Genomic DNA, 26621 nt, shown 5'->3' with positions numbered 1-26621 from the left:
AGGTCATGTTCTTGGTGCTGTGGGATTGAGCTCTGCATCACGCTCCATGCTCAGCATGGAGATTCTTTCTCTCCCTCTCCCCTCCTCACATCCTCTCTCTAAAATAAAAAAAATAAAATAAAATAAAAACAAATAACAACAACAACACTTTGTCAGTATTAAAGAAGCTATGTTTTTATAAATAACTTCCTGTAAAATTCCTTATCGCTCCCTTGGTTAAATGTAAATACTAGTTTTGTAATAATCTATAATCCTACTTAGGTATGAGCTTCAAATTTTCTGAGGTTTTTGACAAGCTTGATGATATTTGAGTTGTAAATGAAGTCTTTTTGATTAATTAGGCTGGTTTAATTGGTATGTGAAGTTATTTGGGAAGCACTGTCAAAGGAATAATAAGCCTTAGATTGTATTGTTTGGATAATGCTGTAACTGTTCCAGGAATTATATGTAATTTCTAAAGTTTTGATATGTTTTGGTATAAGGCTATCACTTGGTATTCTGATTAGTCAAGTGTTATAGAAATAACTGGATTTCCTTGTCGGCTCTATTGTAACAAACTCTCTCTTTAACCATGTTCATTTTTGAGTCTTTTGTCATTTATAGTTATTGTTCTTATTCTCTTGCAAAATGTGTTTCATCTTCAGGAAGATTTGTTAAAATGACTTTTGACAAATACAGGTTTTTTGTTTTGTTTTGTTTTTGAGAGAGAGAGAGAGGGAGAGAGAGAGGCAGAGCACAAGTGGGTGAAGAGCAGAAGGAGAGAAAATCTTAAACAGTCTCCATGCCCAGTGTGGAGCCTAGTGAGGAGCTTGATCTTATGAACATGAGATCATGACCTGAGCCAAAACACAGTCGGATGCTTAACCAACTGGCCAACCAGGTGCCCCCAATTGCAGGGTTTTGATATATTTAAAATCACAAAACTGAAATGGGTAAGAATTTCCAGAACTAATGGAAAAGTTGCATTCAAACCGAACAAGAATTAGTAACATGGGACTAAATGAATTGAGAAAGATGATTATAGTTTTTGTGACTCCTGTTTGAAACATTGTTGGTTCTCTAATGTTTGTTCTTCCAGACTGTTTACTTAAGATATCCATGATATATGAAAACATGATAAAATATTCCTTTGTGAACAAACTGAAGTGTTTAACTTTTCTCCCTACCTGAACCCTCTGAAACTCAGAAACTGTCAGTGAATATTTTTCTTCTGTGGCAATTATAATCATTTGCATAAGTTTAATGAGAATCTGTTCTCCATGTAACAGGATACCAGTGGAAACATCAGTTATATTACCAAAGCTTTGACTGGAATGTCATGTTTGACAGACATGCATAGACTCAGATATGACCATACAGTTTTAAGGAACTATGGCTGACTTCATGAAGCATGGAGCCAATAAATCCCCTTTGGAAATGTTGGCCTGATACCTTGCATACAGAGTTCCCAGAAGCCTTACCACGTGAGTAAAGAATGTCACTTCCTGGCAGGTACAGGAATCTCGGATATTTGGAGGCCCTTGAGAAGAGGAATTTGCCCAAATCTACAAGCACTGCAGGCAAGCCTGATGGCATGGCTTCTGGCCTTAAGAGGTGCTTAAAAGTTCATTCTAGAGATTCCTCATAAAAAGTTCCAGCAAGGCAGATTTCAAAAGATCTATGATGATCAATCATTATTCTTGGTGAGTGTATATAAATAATCATGCCAAGTTTATTAAAACTGGCTTGTTTTACAAACAAATTAGTCTTGATTTGGCTATCTTTGATAAAAATGATTGTGATTATAGAGAGAAAATGTGTTTTCATAACACATATTTGTAGATGTTAGATTTTAATACTATTTACTGTAAAGTACACTAAAATCTGAATTCTTCTGGGTTTCTTAAATATCAGGCTGTGGCTCTCCAAATTAAAGTTTCCAATATTCTCTCAATGTAGTAATTTAAAGTCATTAAAAACCAAAATTGCCCTTTTTTCTGAAGCCCTGAAAATTGATGCTGGACAACGTGAGGCGGGCTTCAGAGAAAGTGTCACAAAACTTGTGTATAGAGAATCTTCGTGCTTGTTGCTCTATGGGTCATTCAAAAGGATCACCAGAGACATTTGAATTATAAGCCAAAAGTCATCTGATTCCTGCTGCCTGTTCCCACTCCATCTGAGGATGCTTCAATTCTGAAATCTAAAAATCTTCTCATTGGCAGCACTGGAGACTGAGACACTAAGTTTGTAATTTTCTACAACCATTAACTGAAAATTTTCTTTTGTTTCCATAGAAGTTCCTCTTATTGATTACTGAATTGCTTGCTGAATAATACAGTCTATGTGATGGCTAACACCACCTGCTACACAATTAAGGCCTTAAGTGACTCTCAAAATAGCATTACATTATGAAACATTGAAATAACTCAAATGCATAAAGCAAAATCGAATGGTCTGAGATGTCTTAACAGCAACAGGAGGAACATGCTTCATTAATAAAACAGAATGTTCTGTATGTTGCAGATTATCACAAAAATATAACAGGATTGCAAAAAGATATGGATTGGTGCTTTAAACGACCTCGCTCTGTAAACTCCTGGACTGGAAGAGGATTTTGGACAAGTATCAGGTCTTTTTATTGGGCTTCTTTTTCTCATATTAATCTTATTTTGTTGTGTTTTCTGATGTTTCTCTGCCTGGTGCAGAGACTCCTTCACTGCTACAACTTCCAGCTGACAGATGATCCTTTCTACTCAAGGAAATTCATATATATTGTCTACCTTGTACTGGGATGCCTCTGCCTTTGGTTACTCCAGTATATAAATTCCCCAAATGACCAATGTCACCCATAGGTAGAGACATCCCTATGCCCCTATTCAGCAGGAAGAAGATACAGAAGAGAAGACCTTCCACCCTCAGCAATCTTAAAGATTTAAAGGTCAGGGGGAAAATGATGAGGAGAACAAAGGCAAGAGAAATGTAGATAAAATTAAATTTCCTTATAACTTACAGCTCATTGATAAGTCCCTGAGATATGCAGTGTGTGACATCCCTCAAGGAACTCACAACTGCCTTAATGTTAATGCTTTACTAGAGACTAAAAGCAACCTCAGCTTGACAATAGCCAGGCCTCCAGGATCCTGTAAATTTTCTCTAACATAAGGAAATCCCTTTGGAGACTTCTGTTATCTCTAACCAACTCCCCATCCCCAACTTAAAAATATATTATTAGTCAGGTTTCACAATCACAGAGTGGCTCTTTCTGCCCACAGGTCCTGTTCCTGGGCTATAATATAAAACACCTTTTTGCACTGTAAAATGTGTTAAGAATTCTTTATTGACCCTTGTGCCCAATGACCCCACATCAGTTATACTATTTACTTATTGTTTGTATGGTCACTCTTTGGTTTTCACAGTGAAATGGAATCTCCATCATACAGACTTTTTCTTACTTACCACCCTAACACTAATCCCTAGCACAACACAGGGATGTTCTCATTGGGACACATAAACCAACAACAACAAAATGTGATCACTTTCTATTCTCAAGAGAACAGGCAGGACAAAATATTGACTTATTCTTTGGCCAGCCCTGTACAAGAAAGCCAAAGGATACTGGATGGCTGTTGAAATGGGAGAGAGGGCTACAGAGAAGGCACATGGGAGAAAACCAAACACAGACGGCTTTACTGACCCTGAAATAAAAAACTCAATTTTTATTTCCTTTTGAACTGATGTGTTTACATTAGGGCACATGCTGGGCCTAGCCTAGGATCCCAAACATCCCTCTAAGGGGTTTGGAGATTTTTTTTCCCCTCTTAATTCATTCCACTATGGATGCTTATTATCACATGTTAACTTTCTAGGCTGCTGATAAAGCTACACTTCAAATCTGAACAATGGAGGTAAGCCTGTCTTAGCCCTCATTTGAAACAGTCAAATCTTTTCTCTTCTTCTCAATATAGTACATTTCCTGAGGGCTACGTTCCAGTTAAATAAAGACCAACTCCCAAGCTCTTTCTACTACCTATTTTCAACCTTTGCAGCCCCGTGCTGCCCTCAAATTCTGGGATTACCTCAAGCAGCTGCACAACCCACAGGGTGGGAAGACTCTTGCTCTCTTGCAGGCTAAGCTTGAGAACAAAGTTTTGATTTCTTTGACAACCTGGATTTATTTTTAGAGATATTAGAATGACTCACCTCTCCTGACATTTGTTTCTATAAAAACTAACTTTAAAATGTCACACTTCCAACTCTGTACAAAGAGCAAGAGAAAAGCTGCAAAAGCAATTGAACCTGAAGAGGACTCCACTTGAGACTTGCTTTCATCCTGCCTTGTCTGCCCTCCCTCCCCTTCCCTTCTCTTCTGAGATTGATATGCCTCTCCTGACCACCCCCACAGAGCCATATCCTGCAGGTGTGTGTTTGTGTGAGTGACCAAACAATGGACCTCTAGGACCAGGAAGGCACTAACACAAGCCAAAATAAAAGTGAGCCCTTGTTTGCATCACTGCCTCTGCACATGAATTGCTGACTCCAATATTATTAACAGAGTATACAGATGGCTCACAGAAATGTTAAAAATAATTGAAGGACGGACAACACAGAACATTGTTCCTGATACAATGTTCAGTACCTTGCACCTCCCTTTTATTTTATTTAAATTTCTCAAGGGAAGTCGACAGACTTGAAGAAAAGAGGATAACAAAGAGTATGAGGCAACTGATAAGTATGTCATGAAAGATTTCCATATGAAGTAGAAAAAGAAAACGGCTCCAAAGTGAATAGATAAAAAAAGATAGGGAGAAACGGACAAAAATGCAATCATATTTCCCAATGCAAAGCTTATTGTGGAGCTGCAATTATAAAGATTTTCTTTGCTCTGGCAAAAATTTCTAATTTCCATGTGTTACTTTGAAAATGAAAAAAAGTATAGAAAATTTGAAAAAAATGCAGTTTTCACAATATTCTCTAAATGAATATGTGTGTGTGTATATTTAAAATGTATTTACTTGTAATGTTTGTGAATTCCTGGATCAGTTACACGAAAGGACTCAAGTTGGCCATAACCAAAAAGTAGAAACAGAAATCTACTCCGGCTTAGGGTACCAAAAAGATATTATAGGAGCCAGTTGAGAGAGCAAGAGAATGTATTGTGGCTGCCAGACAGATGCGATACAAGTCTGAAACTGCTGAGAAAGGTCAGGAATAACTGCTGAGAAAGAGGAATAACTCAACCTGGGAACAGTGACCCTACTAAGCAGCAAATAGATTTGAAATATTTGCCAAGCACTTATCATGCACTAAATGTCCGTATCTAAATTATATGAGGAAAACACAAGAGATTTAACAAAGTGTGCCAGTTTTTAAGGCATGCACAGATACCCACCCTTCAAGACTTGAAAGATGTGAGGCCATTGTACATGCAAAGGATCTTACGTAAGGGGAAACCAGGGGGAATTTTAGAAAACCCAAGATGACAAGGAGACTATTACTGAATCCTGAAGACAAGTAAGAGAAGAAGGAGTAGTACTAGAAATGGGAAAATCAGTCTAGTTGGTTAAAGATGGATAGCATTACATTTTGAAATAATCTGCATTTCAGTGTATTTAATGTTTCCAAAGCCATTCATAAATTCTCAATAAATATTGTATGACAAATGAATGATTAATAAGCGAATGAGAAAAACAGTATATTGTGAAATGTACTGTATACATTTAAAGATGGTGGTGAGGGTTGAAAACTTGTGTGCAACCTGCCTCTCTGACAATTTACTTATTCCCAGCAGGGTCATGCCATGAGTATTAAAGACTAAGATTGTACCTTACACTTAGGATGAGGAATTTCTCAAGTCCCTGTTTTCCAGCATCTGATTCAAAAGGTCTTTATTCAGATCTACTTTGCTCTTCATCTTAATCCCCCCCGCCACCCGTTCCTGTTCTTTGTCTATGCCTGTTTGATTTGTTGACTCATTTTTAGGTTCTGTCTAGCCTAAAATGCTTTAGACATTGTCTTCACTCTCCCATCACCTGTCATGGTGCTGTCATCAACTGTCATTGAGTAGGGGCAATGCCACCACTGTTCTTGTACCCAGAATTCCAGGACCCAGCCCTGACACTCTTATCTGGAAAAAGGTTTCCTGAATTGGCTAGGAGTCCACTCTACTGAGGTTATATTGAGTCAGTTAGGATAGAAGGCTGGATTCCAGTTATGGTAACTCCATTAATTAATTCTGGATTCTAGAATTCAGCTGTGAACAAGACAGATATAGTCTCTGCTCACATGGAACTTACATTCCAATGAAGGAGAAAATGATAGTAAGTTTGGAGAGGCATGAAAGAAATCATTAAAGGGTGGTAAGGTTCAGCAATGCTATTATCCCACTTCTGTGTTAAGAGATTACTTGCTTCTGTGCACAGGAGATGTGTTGAGGGGGCCAGGAGTAGACCGTAGATGGTCAGTTAAGTTACATGAAAGTAGACCAAAGTAGAAAACACAGTAGTTGGGACAGAGAGTGGAGATGGGCAGATATGAGTGTACTAAATATGTATTTTAGAAAGTAAATTTGACAGGACTTGTTATTGCAATGGAATTGGGTGACAGGAAGCAAGAGCAAGGATTCCTGGGAAATTAGTGGAGTCTCAGGGCTCTAGTGGCTTGGTATTTGATTCACAGCAGCAAGGGAAGACTGACTTAAATGTTCATATTACAACCAGTCAGTTTCCAATCAGCAAATTTTTCAGTGTAAATCAGTGCCCTAATAGAAGTAAGCCAAACTCACATCTCTGTTGTTTGGCAGTACTTAGACTAGAAGTTGGTCCAAAACTGTGAACATACAATGCCCAGATTCAAGACCATCTGTTGGGTGGGATACAGCTCATTCAGAAGCAGATCATCTAGATTTAGTAGTGGCCAGATGCCAAACAAAGATGAGACAATTATAAACCAAAGACAGCAGTTGGTGTTTCCCGGAAAGAGGTGAGTTTTGAAGAAAGGTCATAGCGATTCCTATTCTTTGAATTGTGTCCTCTAGTGGCTTAAAAAAAAAAAAAAAGTAAACGATTGTAGGAAGCTCTTTGAAATAGCAGGGTGAATGACATCTGTCTTGGTCTACGAAAGTATTTGGTCACCTGGTTGACTTTTTACTTAAAAGGCAATTATCTCCAGGTCATTATTTCTGCTGAAAGATCATGACCAAATTTACAGATGTCAGTAGGTGGACCTCCATATTGGATTTCCATCCTCTGGGCTGTAAAAGGGCTACAGAAAAATTACCTTGTGTACCCAGGGGATGCTGCATTTTGTCATGAAGTCCCCAAATATTAAATAGCTAAGGGAAGTTCTCTTCAGCTCACTTAGTCTATGCTGTCAAAGCTATACATGATTTCTTTACTTGTCTCCCCAGAAGTTCCAAAGAATACAGAGGAGATAGGAGAAAATTTACTCTCCTCCAGTTCAAGGGTTCCACTATACAAGTGGTCTACTTTTTAAAAAAATTATTTTGACAGAATTCAAGAAAGAAAATCAGGCAGAAAGACAGTGATGTAAGTATTATGGTGAGCATAGGTGAGAGAGATTACTTTGTGTTTTTTTAAATGATATTTTATTAATTCTGAGAGAGAGAGAGAAAGAGAGAAATAAAGGAGAGGGAGGGAGGGAGGGAGGGAGGGAGGGAGAGAGAGAGAGAGAGAGAGAGAGAGAGAATCCCAAGCAGGCTCTGCACTCAGTGCAGAGCCCAACATGGGGCTCCTTCCTGTGACTGTGAGATAATGATCTGAGCTGAAATCAAGAGTTAGAGGCTTAACTGACTGAGCCATTCAGATGCCCCAGAGACCACTTTGAAGGATTAGAGGGTGATAAAATACTTCCATTACCAGCGTGTCTTCTATGTACTAGGTTATGTTAGATACTTTAGACCTATTTTTCTACTTAAATTTCACAGTGACTCTTTAAAATAATTGTTGTTCCTATTTTATAAAAGAGGAATCTAAGACTCAATCAACCTATGGATCCAAGGATCGAAAGAAAATATTCCAGTTGAGTCAAACGAATGAGAAATACATGTATGAAAATGGCAATAAATACTAGGGTTAGACACGGATTGTTCTTTTGGACCCCCAGGCAATCCTAAGACACTGTCTGCAAGAACGCTAACTTCATGGAATTTCATGCCTCTGAACAAACTATGCTATTGAGGTCTCTGTCACTCAAACTGTTGAGGTAATATGAACAAAACAACTTGCATTATTTTATTCTCTCCACCCATTTACCTCATGTGTAGCAATCTGATAAATATAATTCTCCTCTCTCTCCAGTATACAAAAGTTCAAACTTGTCCCTATAGCATTATCATGTCTTACTAGATTAAAGATATTCCCTGTTCTTGATTTATTCAAATAAAAGCCCTTGTTAATATATAAGTGTTACCTCAAAAAGTAAAACAAAGTAAAGATACAATAGGTAGTTTAAGCCAGTTTGATTAAATTAGTTTTGACAAAGGAAAGAACAAGAACACAAAGCAGTGAATAGTGTGTGTTGTGGAGTCAGGGTTGGGGTGTGTGGAAGAGCAGTTTGTTTAGAATTTAGTATAAAGGGAAGGCAGGAGTGGAGGAGGGAGGAAGGGAGAGAATGAGGGAGAGAGAAGATGGCTTAGGAGGATGGAGGAGATAAGAAAGAGAAGAGGGCAGGAGGAAGGCAACAGTAATATCGTTGAGTGTAAGATGCATCTGCCTCACAAATTTTATGTAAATGGCTCAATGTACAAGTACAAGGACACCTGATTCTTTAACCCATTTGTGTTTAGACTGCTCTCTTCTGAAGGACTGACGTTACATGATCAGGGTGTTTTTTTATAAAGGGTGAATTACTTTTAAAATAATTATCTCTGAAAATATACTACACGGAGACTAATCATGGGACTCTCAGTTAAATATATCTTTTCTCCTTTGAAACTTCATTAGTCATTCTTGAGAAGGGATGCTGCTGTTTTAAGTTTGCATACCAAGAGAAGAGGAAGAGAAAGAAACAAGAATCATTAAGCTGCCCAGATTTAACTTGGGCTGGGTGATCCAATTTCCAGGGCTGATGAATGTAACCTTTTCTTCCAATGATCTAAAACACAGGAAGGTAGCAGTCATTGTAGAGATTATCCTGGTGTAGGTAGCTTTACTTGTCTTTTGGTTTTTGTATTTTGCTAGAGAAAATGTGTTATTTCTTGAGATTGCTGAAGCCTTAGAGACCCACCTGTGCTGTCATGGTTTTCCAGGCTCACTGAATAGTGACTTACTGTTCTTTCTTCTCTGTTCAAGCAGGACCAACAAGTTTCTTCAACAAATATTTATGGGCTGTCACCAAATGCCAAGAAGAAGGCTCAGCCCTAAGACTGAAATAATCCATAAGGCATAGTTTCTGTCTTTGAGGAGCTCACTTAATTACGCCCAATATTTAAGATTTTCTTCATGCCTAATAATTCTGAATGTTTTGTTGCTAATTTATATTTTAATGTTGCAGTGGCAGCTTAAGTAAACTTATTATTTTCACTTGGATTCTTTGTTTTTTGTTGACCTATGGCCACTGGGTCAATGGTGGTACCATAGCCACTTTGTGCATGGACTGAGCAGTAAAACCTGAACTCTTGACTATTAAATACAACTGTGAGTCTCCACTGAGCAGGAGCAGGAAAGTGGTTATTTTTGTCTGTCACACTGTATCAATCAAGATACAAATACGTATAACTATGCTTGAATGATAAAAGATTGAAATGAAGAGACTGCTTTATAACCTATTTGATTTTTAAATCTAATACTTTAAGAAGCTAATTTATGATGAAGTTTATAATAATAAAACAAATAAGTGATAAAAGGAAAAATTAAATGACACAAAGAGAAATATATGATATTTATACATTTATAGTGGAAGACTTTAGTACATGTCTCTCAGTAACTAATAAGCCAAGAAAAAAAAAGTCACCAAAACTACAGAACAATGGAACACTATATTTACAAAATTGACCTAATTTACTATGTACAACACTGCATATAAATCTCTAGAACACCCATTCTTTTTAACTGCACATTAACTACACTGACAATGTAAAAGGTGGTAAGTGAGTCTTGACAGATTTAGGAAAATTCAAAACATACCAGATATGTTATCCGACCACTTTAGAAGGGAATGATGTTAGAAGTAATTTAAAAACCTAAGAAATTCCATCATATTTGGAAATTTTAAAATATACTTTTAAATAACTCATGGTTCAATGAAGAAATTACAAATGACAATTAAAAATCTTTGGAACTGAATCGTAATGAAAACAACACATCTGAAAACATGTGATATATAACTAAATGCATACTGAGAAAGATATTTATAGATGTTAATGTATATATTATAAGTGACAATCAGTTATTTAAGCATCCATTTCAAGAATTTGGGAAAAGAACAGAAAATTAACTCACAGAAAATTAAAGGAAAAATAATAAAGATAAGAAATACAGGAATTAAAAATAATACTGTAAGGATAAAGTAAAAAACTTTCTGGCTATACATGGGGGGAATGAACAAAATCCAAGAAAATCACAAATTACCAAATGTGTCCCCCAAGAATAACAGATTACTCCTATATCTATGAAATGAATTGTATCGATCATTCAAAACCTTCCCCAAAAGAAAACTCCATGCTCAGATGCTTTCATATAAATGTTTGATGAATGTTTAACTAACAGTTAAAGACATGACAACATAGTGTTACAAAAATTTTCTAGAAAATAAGACTGGAACACTTACCAAGATGTATGTGATCTATGTGATCTTGATATCAAAACCTAGAAAAAAAGAAGAAAATACATGAGACTATGATTTTTTTCAAAATTCCAGTGTGTGTATGTGTGTGTGTGTGTGTGTGTGTGTGTGTGTGAGTGAAGTGGCAAGCTATTTCTATAATGTATATGTAAACCAAAGTCATATGCTATTTCTCTAAAGGTAAATAATAAACCAATGATTTAGAATAGAGATTCTAAAAATATATCCACACATATATAGACATTTGGATTATAAAAATTAGGATTATAAGTAAAGATTGTTCAGAATATAGTGTTGGAACAATAAGGTATCTGTGAGAGAAGTGGAAATCTGAATTCTAGCTCATAATGAAACAAAAATTCCATGTGAAATTACATCTAAACATGAAGGGTAAAGTATAAAATATAGTTTTTATGTTTTTAATTTTTAATCTTGACAAAAGCATTAATTTGACTATCTTAAAACTTAAATATTTCATTAGTAAGGATTCCATTAAAAGAGACAAAAGGCAAATCCACAAATAAGAACATACTCTCAATAATTACATCTGATAAAGGGCTCATTTCTAAAACGTATAGAGCACTTCCACAAATCAATAGAAAAAGTGAAATCATTTGAAAAATTGGCAAAAAAAACCCACAAAAAAAACCTTGAAGAGGAACTTCAAAAATGAGGACATCTAAATGACCACTAAGCACTGAAAAGACATACTTCTTCCTTGATAATCAAAGAAATGAAGATTACAACCACAATGACAATCCACTATGCATCCACCAATATGACTAAAACTAAAAAGTCTGGCAGTGCCAAGTGCATATGAAATATAAAGTAAGTCAACTCTCATACATTGCTGAACAGAGATATAAATTACTACAGCACTCTGTAAAAGTCTTTAGCAGTATTTACTAAAGTTGAAACATACACATATTCTTTGATCCATATATTTTAGTCCTAACTCTATCCAACAAAAATACATATGAATGAACAGTTGTAGTAGCACCAAACAGGATATACTTCAAATGCCTATCAAATGAAATTGGGAGAAAATGTTGTATATTACAGGGTATGGTATACAGCAATGAAAATGAATAAATTCTAGTTTAATGTAACAATATGGGTAAGTATTAGTAGCATAATAATGAACAAAAGATGACAGACATGGAGGAAGAGAGGCAGGAAGATTGTGGAGTAGGAGGATCCTAAGCTCCACTTACTCCATGGACACTGAGATAACACCTGCATCTGTGCAAGTAACTCTGAAAACAACATTAAGACTCACAAAATAGACCTTCTACAGTTAATCCTAAAGAGGAGGCCACATAATTAAGGCTGGGAGAGGCAGAGATGGGCTGGGAACCAAATCCCTGGCGGGACCAGACCAGGTAACAGGGACACTACAAGCAGGGAGAAGCAAAAGACTCAGACCTCACACCAGACACCTCTGCCACAGATGACCTACACTGGGAAAATGAATCCTTATTAACATCTGGCTTTGAAAAACAGCAGGACTGAACTTCAGAAGCTTTGAAAATTAACAGAGCTTGAGGTGCCTGGGTGGTTCAGTTAGCTTAGCATCTGATTCTTGATTTTAGCTCAGGTCAAGATCCCAGTGTCATGGGATTGAGCCCCATGTCAGGCTCCTCACTGAGCATGGGGCCTGTTTAAGATTCCCCCTCTCTCTCCCTCTGCACCTCACCCCAAATCATTCTCTCTCTCTCTCTCTCTCTCTCTCTCTCTCCCTCTCCCATAAATTAAATAATTAAATAAATAAATAAATAAATAAATAAATAAACTTAGCAGAGCTTAATTGTGGGAGAGCTGGAGGATGAATGGAAATTGCAGCATATATCCTTAAAGGGTCAACATAATAAATACCTCAAAGCCCAAGACATAGCCAGAAGCAGCAGTTTGTAAAGTGTCTGGGATAAAGTGAAGATTTACTGACTAATCTCCGAATGTGTGCTGCAGAACAAGGACCTTCCGGAAATTTCTCTAGAGACGATAGTGTTGTGGGTGCCATTTCTCTCACCTCTCCAGCCTAGATTACCAGACACTTGCAAGGAGCAGTTCTGCCATGCCACAGTGCTCCCTCACTGCAGACCTGCCCAACATGCTTGCATTGGCAGGCATCCCTCAAAAGGGCTCCTGCCCCACCACACCCTGCAGGTAGCCCTAGCAGGGACAAGCACAATTCCAAAGTGACTCCTGCCCTGGGGAGGGAGAGTTAACTTCACACACCAGTGCACCCATAGTTCCAGCAGCCCAGCCTCTTAGCTGGTGGCACAGGGAGCAACCACTGCCCTTAGTGCCCAGCATCTGTGGCAGAGACTAATTGTGGACAGCTACTCTGACTATTGGCCCCACTCACCAAGGAGAGTGGCCCCTCCAATGAGAGTGGCCCCTCTCATTTGGCCATGCATGAAACAAGCCCTACTCTTTGGTGTTCCAGCAACTGTGGCAGACAGGCTAATTATACAAGCTAGGCTGACTGCTGGTTATATCTATCAACTAGAGTCTCACTTTGTGATCTCATACAAATCTTGCAATAAAACTTGTCTAATGTACCCATAGCAGGCAAAGCAGATCATTGCAGCAGGCTGGGCTGAAGGCAATTATGGCTCAGCCACAACAGTAGGGTTCATGCAGCCCACACAGTGGGCACTCCCTGAGCACCTCATTCTGGTGACCAAGGTAGATTGCACTACAGGGCACTGTGGGACCTCTTTTACACAAGACCACTATTCTCAAGAACAGGGGCACATCTGATCTACCTAATACACAGAAACACAGGGAGGGAATCAATAGCAGATTAGAGGATAGAGAAGAACAGATCAGCAATCTAGAAGACAGGGTAATGGAAAGTAACTAAGTTGAACAGCAAAAAGAAAAAAGAATAATGAAAAATGAGGGTAGGTTAAGGGAACTCAGCAACATCACCAAACACAATAACATTTGCATTATACGCATCCCAGAAGAAGAGAAAGAGAAGGGGGCAGAAAATTTATCTGAGGAGGTAATAGTTGAAAAACTTCCTAATCTGGGTAAAAATAACACAGACATTTATATCAAGGAAGCACAGAGAGCCCCTTAGAAGTAGAACCTAGTGTTCACACTGAAACACATTATAATTAAAATGGCAAAAAGTAATGATGAGGCAATGATTTTAACAGCAACAAGAGAAAAAGTTACATATAAGGGAAACCCCATGAGTCTATCAGCTGATTTTTCAACAGAAATTTGCATGCCACAAGAATGCAGTATGATATGTTCAAAGTGCTGAAAGGAAAAACCTAAAACCAAGAATGATCTACCTGGCAAATTTGTCATTTAGATGAGAAAGAGAGATGAAGAATTTCCCAGGCATAAAATTTAAAGGGGCTCATCACCACTAAACCAGTCATACAAGAAATGTTAAAGGGAATTCCTTAAGGGGAAATAAAAGGTAAGAAATTATGAAAACTATGAAGAAAATTGCAAATGGTAAAAAAATTTCACAGGTAAAAAAAATATATATATTAAAGGTAGATTAATCAATTATAAAGTCAATAAGGAGGTTAAAACACAAAAGTAGTAAACCCAGTTTTATCTACAAAAATTAGTTAAGGGATACACAAAATAAAAAGATGTAATATATGCAATCATATGTGTAAAATGTGATTTAGTGCTTTTGGAATGTATTCAAACTTAAGCAGCCATCAGCTTAATATAGACTGCTACAAACATAAATGCTATATATAAACTCCATGATAATCTCAAATCAAAAACCTATACAAGTTATACTAAGTATAAGTTATACAAGTTATACAAGTATACAAGTAATACTTTTCTTTCTGTAAAGAAAGCTATCAAAACACAAGGGAATAGAACAAAAGAAGGAGAAAGGAACAGGGATGAACTAAAACTAAAAACCAAAATCAACCAGAATGGAATTAACAAAGTGGCACTAAGTACATGCCTATGAAGGATTACTTTCAATGTAATGGACTAACTGGTCCAAGAAAAGACATTGGGTGACTGCATGAATGAAACAAAACAAAACAAGACCCATCTATATGCTGCCTATAAAAGACTCACTTCAGACCTAAAGACACATATAGACAGTGAAAGTTCAGAAAAACATATAGGATGCAAGTCAGGGAAAGAAGATTTGGGGTGGTAACACTTATAGCAGATAAGACAGAGTTTAAAACAAAGTCTTTATTAAGAGTCAATGAAGGGCACTACTTAATGATAAAGAAATCAGTCCAACAAGAGGATATAACGATTATAAATAACTATGCAGCCAACATTGAAGGACCTAAATACATAAAACAAATATTAACAGACATAAAGGGAGAAGTTGACTGTAACACAGTAATAGTAGAGGACTTTAACACATTACTTAACATCTATGGATAGATCATCCAGACAGAAAATTAATAAATGGCTTTGAGCAACACCTTACACTAGATGGACCTAAGAGTTACATACAGAACATTCCATCCCTAACCAACAGAATGCACATTCTTTTTAAATGCACATGAAACATTCTCCAGGATAAATCACATGTTGGTCCACGAAACAAGTCTCAATAAATTTAAGAATATTGAAATCACATCGAGCATTTTTCCAACCATACAAGATGCAATTAGAAAACGACCACAAGAACAAAAATCTGGAAAAAACACAAAAATATGGAGGACAGATTTCTAGGATGACATGGTGGAGAAGTAGGGGGAAGCCATACTTCCCATGTCTCTCAAACAAGGAAGCCACAAGACTTTGAACACCAGAGCCTGGGAGGGAAAGAGACTGAAAATACTAGGAAGAAAATGGGAAAGCTGGAAAAAAATAGGTGGGTAACTGTGAACTGGGGGAGAAAAAAAGGCAATGTGGGAATGGAGAGGAGGGAACCCCTTCTGCAGAGAGACAAAAGGAAGAGAAAGAGCACCTAGGGAAGTGCAGGACCATATCTGGACATGAGAAAGATCTTGGACTGAGACTGAGAGGGATCTGATCTCTAACTGCGGGGCTTTCTTCAGACTTGGGCTGGCTCCCTGTTTGTGCACCTAGAGAAGAAGGGAGCCAGGTCTGGGTGCGGTGGTAGGTCAGAGGCTCAGTCCTCAGCTGGAGAACGTGGTTCCCTCCCTGGAGGGCTGCACAATAGCACAGAACCTGCCTATCCACCACCCCTGGGCGCAGTGACTGGGTCGAGGGCTCAGTCTGCAGGAGGATAAGGTGACCATTTCCCTTGAGTACTGTGGAAAAGACAAAGCCTGACTGAGTCTGCCACCCCAAGGGCTTGTGGAGGCAAGGTCAGAGGCTCAGTCTGCAGTAAGAGAAGGCGGTCCTCCTTGAAATGCGGTGGCACAAAGCCAGCTTGGACCACATATCACAGCACTGAGAGGTGCTCCCCAGTGCCAGAGCACACAGAGTGGGACTTTGAATCCTAGCCAAGCAAAGGGTCAGGGCAGTTGGTGGAGCGACAAGGACCTCCCCATCTATGCCTGTGGCACAGCGAGGACGACTCAAACTGAGTCCACTGGGTCTGGCACTATGGAGAAGAGACTAGGGGATCACTATTCACCCCCACCCCCCCACCCCACCCACCACACCACCACCAAGGCGGGGCCTCAGGGATCACTCCCAGGTGAGTGGAGGTGGGCCAAACCACTCCCAAAACCAGATTACCCCAAACCACACCCCCTTGAACTGGGTAACTGGGTATACACCAGAGCTGCACAGACCCTGTGTACAGCTACCTCCTACAAGCGATGCATCATTGCCTGGATTAACTCTAGGTCAATTCTGGATATATAGATATGTTCTCCCCACACACCCCCATTTCTCCTCCTTATATCTTCCTTTCCTTGGCTTGTCACTTTGGTTATTGGTCTGACTAAACAGACATATTTAATCCATTGTCTTGGTACATATTCTACACCTCCTTCTTTACACTCCTTTCTCTCTCTGGAATAATCAAGCTATATAGTTTCTCTGTCTGGGTAACATTATCTTCGTTTCATTTTCCCTGCCTCCTTTATTTTCCTTTATCTCTCTCTGGATTAAGCCTTTTAGTCTCTCTGACTAATCAATGTTTATTTTTTCTTCCCCACCACCCCCCTGCTCCTGTCATTTCTCTCTTTGTATGTGCTTTTTCCATCAGGACTGCCTCCACCCTCTTCTTTACTTGTAGTTGGTGTTTTTTGCTTTTTTGTTTTTGTCTTCAGTTTTTTGTTTTTGTGTATTTGTTTGTGTGTTTGCATATTTTTGTCTGGTTTGTCTATCTATTTTCCTTTACAGGGCTATGCCAAGGAACAAATCAAAGCACACCTGGTGGAGGATCCAAAATATTACTATGAGTAGGGTAATAAATAAAATAACCAAAGTCACAACAGAGAGCAAGTAACAATCCCCCCAAAAATACCTGCGGAAGGACAGGCCCTGGACAGTGTATGACCCTCCTTTAATATAGCAGTGCTCGCAGGTGCAGAGCACACAACAAGCTTTTAAAATGCATAAGGGACAGAAAACTAGCCAAAATGACAAAACAGAAGAATTCTCCTCAAAAGATTCTGGAGGAAGGGGTGACAGCTAACAAATTGATCAAAACTGATTTAAGCAATATAATGGACAAGAATTTAGAATAATAGTTATAATATTAATCACTGGGCTTGAAAAAGCTTAGAGGACAGCATAGAATCTATTGCTACAGAGATCAAGGGACTAAAAATAGTCATGATGAGTTAGAAAATTCTATAAATGAGGTGCAAAATAAAATGGAGGCAGCCACAGCGTGGATTGAAGAGGCAGAGGGGACAATAGGTGAATTAGAAGATAAAATTATGGAAAAAGAGAAGCTGAGAAAAAGAAAAAAATCTAGGAGTCCAAGGGGAGAATTAGAGAACTAAGTGATGCAATCAAACAGAATAATATCTGTATCATAGGAATTTCAGATGATGAAGAAGAAGAGACAGAAAGGGGCTGAAGGTTTATTTGAACAAATCATAGCTGAGAACTTTTCTGATCTGGGGAAGGAAACAGGCATTGAAATCCAAGAGGCACAGAGAAATCCCTTCAGATGTAACTTGAATCCATCTTCTGCATGACATATCATACTGAAACTGGCAAAACACAAAGATAAAGAGAGAATTCTGAAAGCAGCTAGGGATAAATGGGCCTTAACATACAAAGGTAGACACATAAGGGCATAGTGTAGCAGACCTATCTACTGAAACTTGGCAGGCCAGAAAGGAATGGCAAGAAATCTTCAATGTGATGAACAGAAAAAATATGCAGCTGAGAATCCTTTACCCAGCAACTCTGTCATTTAGAATAGAAGGAGAGATAAAGGTTTTCCCAAACAAAAAAAACCTGAAGGAATTCATCACCACTAAACCAGCCCTAGATCCTAAGGGGGATCCTGTGAGACAAAGTACCAGAGACATCACTACAAGCATGAAACCAACAGACATCACAATGACTCTACACCCATATCTTTCTATAATAACACTGAATGTAAATGGACTAAATGCTCCAACCAAAAGACATAGGGTATCAGAATGGATAAAAAAACAAGACCCATCTATTTTCTGTCTACAAGAGACTCATTTTAGACCTGAGGACATCTTCAGATTGAAAGTGAGGGGATAGAGAGCTATCTATCATGCTACTGGAAATCAAGAGAAAGCTGGAGTAGCCATACTTATATCAGACAAACTAGACTTTAAATTAAAGGCTGTAACAAGAGATGAAGAAGGGCATTATATAATAATCACAGGGTCTATACATCAGGAAGAGATAACAGTTATAAATGTCTATGCACCAAATTTGGCAGCCCCTAAATATATAAAATAATTAATCACAAACAAAAGCAACCTTATTGATAAGAATGTAGTAATTGCAGGGGACTTTAATATCCCACTTACAACAATGGATAGATCATCTAGACACACGGTCAAAAAGAAACAAGGGCCCTGAATGATACATTGGATCAGATGGACTTGACAGATATATTTAGAACTCTGCATCCCAAAGCAACAGAATACACTTTCTTCTCGAGTGCCCATGGAACATTCTCCAAGATAGATCACATACTGGGAAACAAAACAGCCCTTCATAAGTATAAAAGAATTGAGATCATACCATGCACACTTTCAGACCACAGTGCTATGAAGCTTGAAATCAACCACAGGAAAAAGACTGGAAAACCTCAAAAGCATGGAGGTTAATGAACACCCTACTAAAGAATGAATGGGTCAACCAGGCAATTAGAGAAGAAAGTAAAAAATTTATGGAAACAAATGAAAATGAAAATACAACAATCCAAATGCTTTGGGATGTAGTGAAGGCAGTCCTGAGAGGAAAATACATTGCAATCCAGGCCTATCTCCAGAAACAAGAAAAATGCCAAATACAAAATCTAACAGGACACCTAAAGGAACTAGAATCAGAACACCAAAGACACCCCAAACCCAGCAGAATAAGAGTAATAATAAAGATCAGAGCAGAAACAAACAATATAGAATCTAAAAAAACCTGTAGAACAGATCAATGAAACCAAGAGTTGGTTTTTTGAAAACATAAAATTGATAAACCTCTAGCCAGGCTTCTCAAAAAAGAAAAGAAAGATGACCCAAATAGATAAAATCATGAATGAAAATGGAATTATTACAACCAATCCCTCAGAAATACAAACAATTATCAGGGAATAGTATGAAAAACTGTATGCCAAAAAACTGGACAGCCTAGAAGAAATGGCAAATTCCTAAACAACCACACACTCACAAAACTCAAATAGGAAGAAATAGAATATTTGAACAGACCCATAACCAGCAAAGAAATTGAATCAGTTATCAAAAATCTCCCAACAAAGAAGAGTCCAGGACCAGATGGCTTTCCAGGTGAATTCTACCAGACATTTAAAGCAGAGATAATACCTATCCTTGTTAAGATATTCCAAAAAATAGAAAGAAAAGGAAAATTCCAGACTCATTCTATAAAGCCAGCATTACTTTGAATCCCAAACCAGAGAGAGACCCCTCAGAAAAGAACTACAGGCCAATATCCCTGACGAATATGGATGCAAAAACTCTCAATAAGATACTAGCAAATCGAATTCAATAGCATATAAAAAGAATTCTTCACCATGATCAAGTGGGATTCATTCCTGGGATGCAGGGCTGGTTCAACATTTGCAAATCAATCAATGTGATACATCACATTAATAAAAGAAAAGAAAAGAACCACATGATCCTGTCAATCGATGCAGAAAAAGCATTTGACAAAATTCAGCATTCTTTCTTAATAAAAACCCTCAAGAAAGTCGGGATAGAAGGAACATACTTACACATCACATTTGATAAATGTGGGCCATTTATCAAAAGCCCACAGCTAATATCATCCTCAATGGGGAAAAAGTGAGAGCTTTCACCTTGGGATCAGGAACATGACAGCGATGTCCATTCTTACTGCTGTTGTTTAACATAGTGTTGGAAATGCTAGCATCAGCAATCAGACAACAAAAGGAAATCGAAGGCATCAAAAGTGGCAAAGATGAAGTCAAGCTTTCACTTTTTTGCAGATGACATGATACTATACATGGAAAACCCGATAGACTCCACCAAAAGTCTGCTAAAACTTATACATGAACTCAGCAAAATCGCAGGGTTAATGTACAGAAATTAATGTACAGAAATCAATTGCATTCATATACACTAATAATGAAGCAAAAGAAAACAAATAAAGAAACTGATCCCAATCACAATTGCACCAAGAATCATAAAATACCTAGAAATAAACCTAACCAAAGATGTAAAAGATCTGTATGCTGAAAACTATTGAAAATTTATGAAGGAAATTGAAGAAGATACAAATAAATGGAAAAAAATTCTGTGCTCATGGATTGGAAGAATAAATATTGTTAAAATGTCAATACTACCCAAAGCTATCTACACATTCAATGCAATCCCAATCAAAATTGCACCAGCATCCTTCCTGAAGTTAGAACAAGCAATCCTAAAATTTGTATGGAACCACAAAAGACCCCAAATAGCCAAAGTAATATTGAAAAGGAAGACCAAAGGGGGAGGCAACACAATCCCAGACTTTACCCTCTACTGCAAAGCTGTCATCATCAAGACAGCATGGTATTGGTCAAAAACAGACACATAAATCGATGGAATAGAATAGAGACTCAAGAATTAGACCCACAAATGTATGGCCAACTAATCTTTGACAAACCAGGAAAGAATATCCAATGGAGGGGGCGCCTGGGTGGCGCAGTCGGTTAAGCGTCCGACTTCAGCCAGGTCACGATCTCGCGGTCCGTGAGTTTGAGCCCCGCGTTGGGCTCTGGGCTGATGGCTCAGAGCCTGGAGCCTGTTTCCGATTCTGTGTCTCCCTCTCTCTCTGCCCCTCCCCCGTTCATGCTCTGTCTCTCTCTGTCCCAAAAATAAATAAACGTTGAAAAAAAAAAAGAATATCCAATGGAAAAAAGACAGTCTCTTTAACAAATGGTGCTGGGAGAACTGGACAGCAACATGCAGAAGGATGAACCTAGACCACTTTCTTACACCATTCACAAAAATAAACTCAAAATGGATAAAGGACCTGAATGTGAGACAGGAAACCATCAAAACCCTGGGGGAGAAAGCAGGAAAAAACCTCTCTGACCTCAGCCGCAGCAATCTCTTACTTGACACATCTCCAAAGGCAAGGGAATTAAAAGCAACAATGAACTATTCGGACCTCATGAAGATAAAAAGCTTCTGCACTGCAAAGGAAACAATCAACAACACTAAAAGGCAACGGACAGAATGGGAAAAGATATTTGCAAATGACATACTGGGTAAAGGGCTAGTATCCAAAATCTATAAAGATCTCACCAAACTCCACACCCAAAAAACAAATAATCCAGTGAGGAAATGGGCAGAAGACATGAATAGACACTTTTCTAAAGAAGACATCCAGATGGCCAATAGGCACATGAAAAGATACTCAACATCACTCCTCATCAGGGAAATACAAATCCAAACTACACTCAGATACCACCTCACACCAGTCAGAGTGGCTAAAATGAACAAATCCGGAGACTATAGATGCTGGAGAGGATGTGGAGAAATGGGAACCCTCTTGCACTGTTGGTGGGAATGCAAACTGGTGCAGCCGTTCTGGAAAGCAGTGTGACGGTTCCTCAGAAAATTAAAAATAGATCTACCCTATGACCCAGCAATAGCACTGCTAGGAATTTACCCAAGGGATACAGTTGTGCTGATGCATAGGGGCACTTGTACCCCAATGTTTATAGCAGCACTGTCAACAATATCCAAATTATGCAAAGAGCTTAAATGTCCATCAACTGAAGAATGGATATGCAAAAATCCTCAACAAAATATTAGCGAACGAAATTTAACAATACATTAAAAAAAATCATTCACCACAATTAAATAGGATTTATTCTAGAAATGTAAGTGTGGTTCAATTTTGCAAATCAATTATTAAGTGAAATTAAGTAAAGTAAGTAAAATTATTAAGTGAGATATAACGTTAATAAGAGAAAGGACAGGGGCGCCTGGTTAAGTGTCTGACTCTTGATTTCAACTGACAGTATGGAGCTTTCTTGGGGTTCTCTTTCTCAATCTCTCTCTCTCTTTCTCTCTCTCTTTCTCTGCCCCTCCCCTACTTGCTCACATGTACATTCTCTCTTTCTCAAAATAAATAAACTTTAAAAAATTTCTTTCATAAAAAAATAAGAGAAAGGAAACAAATCACATGATCCTCTCACAAGGCACAGAAAAACTCTTTGACAAAATACAACATACACTTATGATAAAATCTCTCAACAAAGTGAGTTTTCAGAGAACACACCTCAAGATAATAAGGGCCATATATGAAAAACCTAGGGTAAACATCATGTTCATTGGTGAAACACTGAGAACTTTTCCTCTAAGTTCAGGAACAAGATAAGGATTTTTACCACTTGTATTCAACATAGTACTAAAAGTCCTACCTGCACTGATAAGAAAAAGAAATAAAAGACATCTAATTGGTAATGAAGAAGTAAGACATGATACTGTATATAGTATGTATAGTAGTATGTATAGTATAGTACGTATAGTATGTATATGGTATGTATAGTATGTATATAGTATACTGCAGATGACATGATACTGTATATAGAAAACTCAAAACACCAAAAATCTATTGTATCTGACTATTGAATTTGGTAATGTTGCAGGTACAAAATTATAATAATGAAGTCTGGTGCACTTCTGACACTAATGACAAAGTAGCAGAAACAGAAATTAAGAAAACAATTGCAAGAATACAAGAATGCAATTGTAGAAAAAATTAAAAACCTAGGAATAAATTTAACCAAGGAGGTGAAAGATCTATTACTTTGAAAGCTGTAAGACACTGATAAAAGAAATTGAAGGCAACACAAACAAACAGAAATATATTCAATGCTCGAAGAATGAAGAATATTATTAAAATGTCCACATTACCCAAATCTACAGTTTCACTGAAATCCCTACCAAAACACCAACAAAGCTGGAGTTAGCACATTCCCAGATTTCAAGATATTTACAAAGCTATAGAAATGAAAACAGTTTGTTACTGGCACAAAGATATACACAGAGATCAATGGAACAGGATAGTCTAGAAATAAACACACATCTATATGATAAATTAATCTATGATGAAGGAGGCAAGAATATACAATGGGGAAAAGACAGAATCTCCAATAAATGGAGCTGGGAATATTAGACAAATACATGCAAAAGAACGAATCTGGATTATTTTCTTACACTATACACAAAAATAAGCTAAAAATGGTTAAAGACCTAAATATAAGACCTGAAACCATAAAATTCCTAAAATAAAACATAGATGGTAATCTCTTTGACATAAACCTTAGCAACATTTTTCTAGATTATGTCTTTTAAGCCAAAGGGGAAAATAGTGAAAATAAACTACTGCAAATAAACCTAAATAAAAAGCTTTTGCACAGAAAAGGAAACATCAACAAAATGAAAAGGCAACCTACCATGTTGGAGAAGATATTTGCTAATGAAATGTCCAATAAAGGGTTAATATCAAAAGTAAATAAAGAACATATACAACTCAAAGAAAACAAACAGAAAATTCTATTAAAAGTAGGTAGAGGAGCTGAACAGACATTTTCCCAAAGGAACCATGTGGTCCACAGGCACATGAAAAGATGCTTAACGTCACCAATCATCAGGGAAATGCAAGTAAAAACCACAATGACACATCACCTTACACCTATCAGAATGGCTGGTATCAAAAAGATAAGAAATAGTATGTGTTGGCGAGGATGTGGAGAAAAAGGAAACTTCATGCACTATTGGTGGGAATATAATCTGGTATAGTCACTGTGGAAAACAGTATAGAGGTTTCTCAAAAAATTAAATATAGAAATGTAATATGATCCAATAATTCCAATACTGGGTATTTACCCACAGAAAAAGGAAATACTAATTCAAGTATATATATGCATTCCTATATGTATTGCAGTGTTATTTACAATAACCAAGATAAGGAAACCACCTGAGTTTCCATCAGCAGATGAATGTGTAAAGAAGTGGCATATCTGTCTGTCTGTCTGTCTATCTATCTATCTATCTACTCAGCCATAAAAGAGAATGAGATCTTCCTATTTATGACACCAGGGATGGACATAGAGCATATTATGCTAAGTGAAGTAAGTAAGAAAGAGACAAATACTCTATGATTTCATTTATATGTGAAACCTAAAAATACAAAGAAACAAAAACAGACTCCTAAATACAGAGAACAATCTAGTGGTTGTCAAAGAGGGGAAGGGTAGGGGGATAGGTGAAACAGAGAAAGGGATTAAAAGGTACAAACTTCTAGTTATAAAATGAATAATGGTGATAAAAGTACAATATAGGGAATGTAGTCAGTATTATTCTGATAATTGTGTAGGGTGACTAAGAGTGGTGAGCACGGAGTAACATAGAATTGTTGGATCAGTGTGTTATACACCTGAAACTAATATAGCATTGCACGTTAATTATACTTAAATTTTTAAAATGATGCCAGATATAAAAGAATTTATAGTCAATGAATACATTTATAAAATTTACACCAATATTTTATTCCATAATTAATGTATGGAGTTATGAAACCAAATTAATCCATAAAGTTGCACGATTTAAGAAGGCTGTTGCAATATCTTATCCAGAAAAACTATAGAGGTGTCTGAGAATCATAGCATGGGAAAATAAAAGAGAGCTGGTATTGGGGAAAAAGAAAATTAAACAAATTTTAGGTCTGTCTGAATTTTTGTTTCGGTAGTGCATTTTCTTATTGGTCTTAACCAAGAGACTCATACAATGTCCAATAATGTGTTGATAAACCAGCTCTCAAAAAACAAGGAACCTACTGTAGCCCTCATCGATTTTTATATTGTAAACCCTCTGAGCATGGCCAGTTTCAAGCTAACGAATGAGATGTCACTGAATCCAGGGTTGGGAAGAAATACACCAATTGGCTTGCCTGGGCCCGTCGGACCTAGCTTCAGCATATTACTGAATGGAAGCCATCATTAATAACATCATTAATAACAAGTGATATCCCTTAATTTTGAAATAACTGTGCTTTCAATGCTACTAGGTTAAAAACCATTTTGTCCTGTTTGTAACAGAAGAGTTTCTCGAGGAAACTGAGGTAAAGAATACTGACGGGATGTAGTAATAGCATAGTTCAGCGGAAAAGGCAAAGTACAGGGAGTCAAAACCCTAAGGCAAGCGTCACTTGTGATGGTAACATTTTCCATGCTTGCTCTATTTCTGGGAGCTCACCTGCAAGTTTCTGCCACGCACTGGCAGGTAATTTTGCAAGCATGTCAATTTACAGTAACTATGTGTTCTCTTAATAACTTATTTCCTTTTTGGGTTTTAATTCCTTTTATACAAAGTGTGATCTACCCTTTCCTGTTAGGATGTTGTCCTTAATGGCAGAGCAGAGAGAAGTAAAGTAAGGGTTGAGTCACTCTGCTTACTCTGTCATTTGCTAAAATTATAGCTTTATCCAAGCAAAGAATCTATCCAATCTCATTGATCTGAATGTAGCTGTGAGAATATGTATGCTGTACTCCCAGTTTTACATGTCAGCTTATTCAGTGCCTGGTGGAGAGGTCCACACTTAGGATGCATCCAATAAAACAAAGTATTTGTCAGAATAAATACATGGGAGGAAATAAAGAATAAATAAATGAATAAATATATCCTGGGTTCTAGTATTATACTATATTCTTATGAGTCTGTGTCACTTAGCTGTTGTTTTTCTTAGCCAACTATAACCCATCTTCTGTACATGATCTATTAAAATTTTACCACATTGGACTGATCATTACTTAGCAACCAAGGATTCTTTATTTATGTCTTTCAAAACTTGTTAATATGCAACTGTTCATGCGAGTACTGATTTTATCCTACTGAGATATTTTCTATATTTGGATATTTGCCTATGGGAGAAGATAGAATCTAGTATTTTTATTTTTTCAGTCTGCTTTTCTCAAGTGTAGACGAATGGTTTCACAAATTAGCATCAGAGGCAAATCACCATGTAACTAAAGATTCCCTTAGATCAGTAATTCCAGATCTGGCATTTTATCAAAATCACTTTTTAAATTTTTTAGCAATTCCTAGATCTCACCGTCAGAGAATTGCTTTCAGCAAATTTGGCTCGGGAGCCTGGCAAGTGCACTGTTTTAAGGGGATTGAGACTTACAGACTCGGACTTGCTCAGAGCTTCGCAAACTTTATAGGCATTTGCCTGATCTGGGATCTTGTTAAAAGTGCAAATTCTGATTT

Source organism: Prionailurus viverrinus, chromosome D1 (assembly GCF_022837055.1).
Source record: "Prionailurus viverrinus isolate Anna chromosome D1, UM_Priviv_1.0, whole genome shotgun sequence".
NCBI lineage: Eukaryota > Metazoa > Chordata > Mammalia > Carnivora > Felidae > Prionailurus > Prionailurus viverrinus.
Note: the sequence above shows the minus strand (reverse complement) of the source record.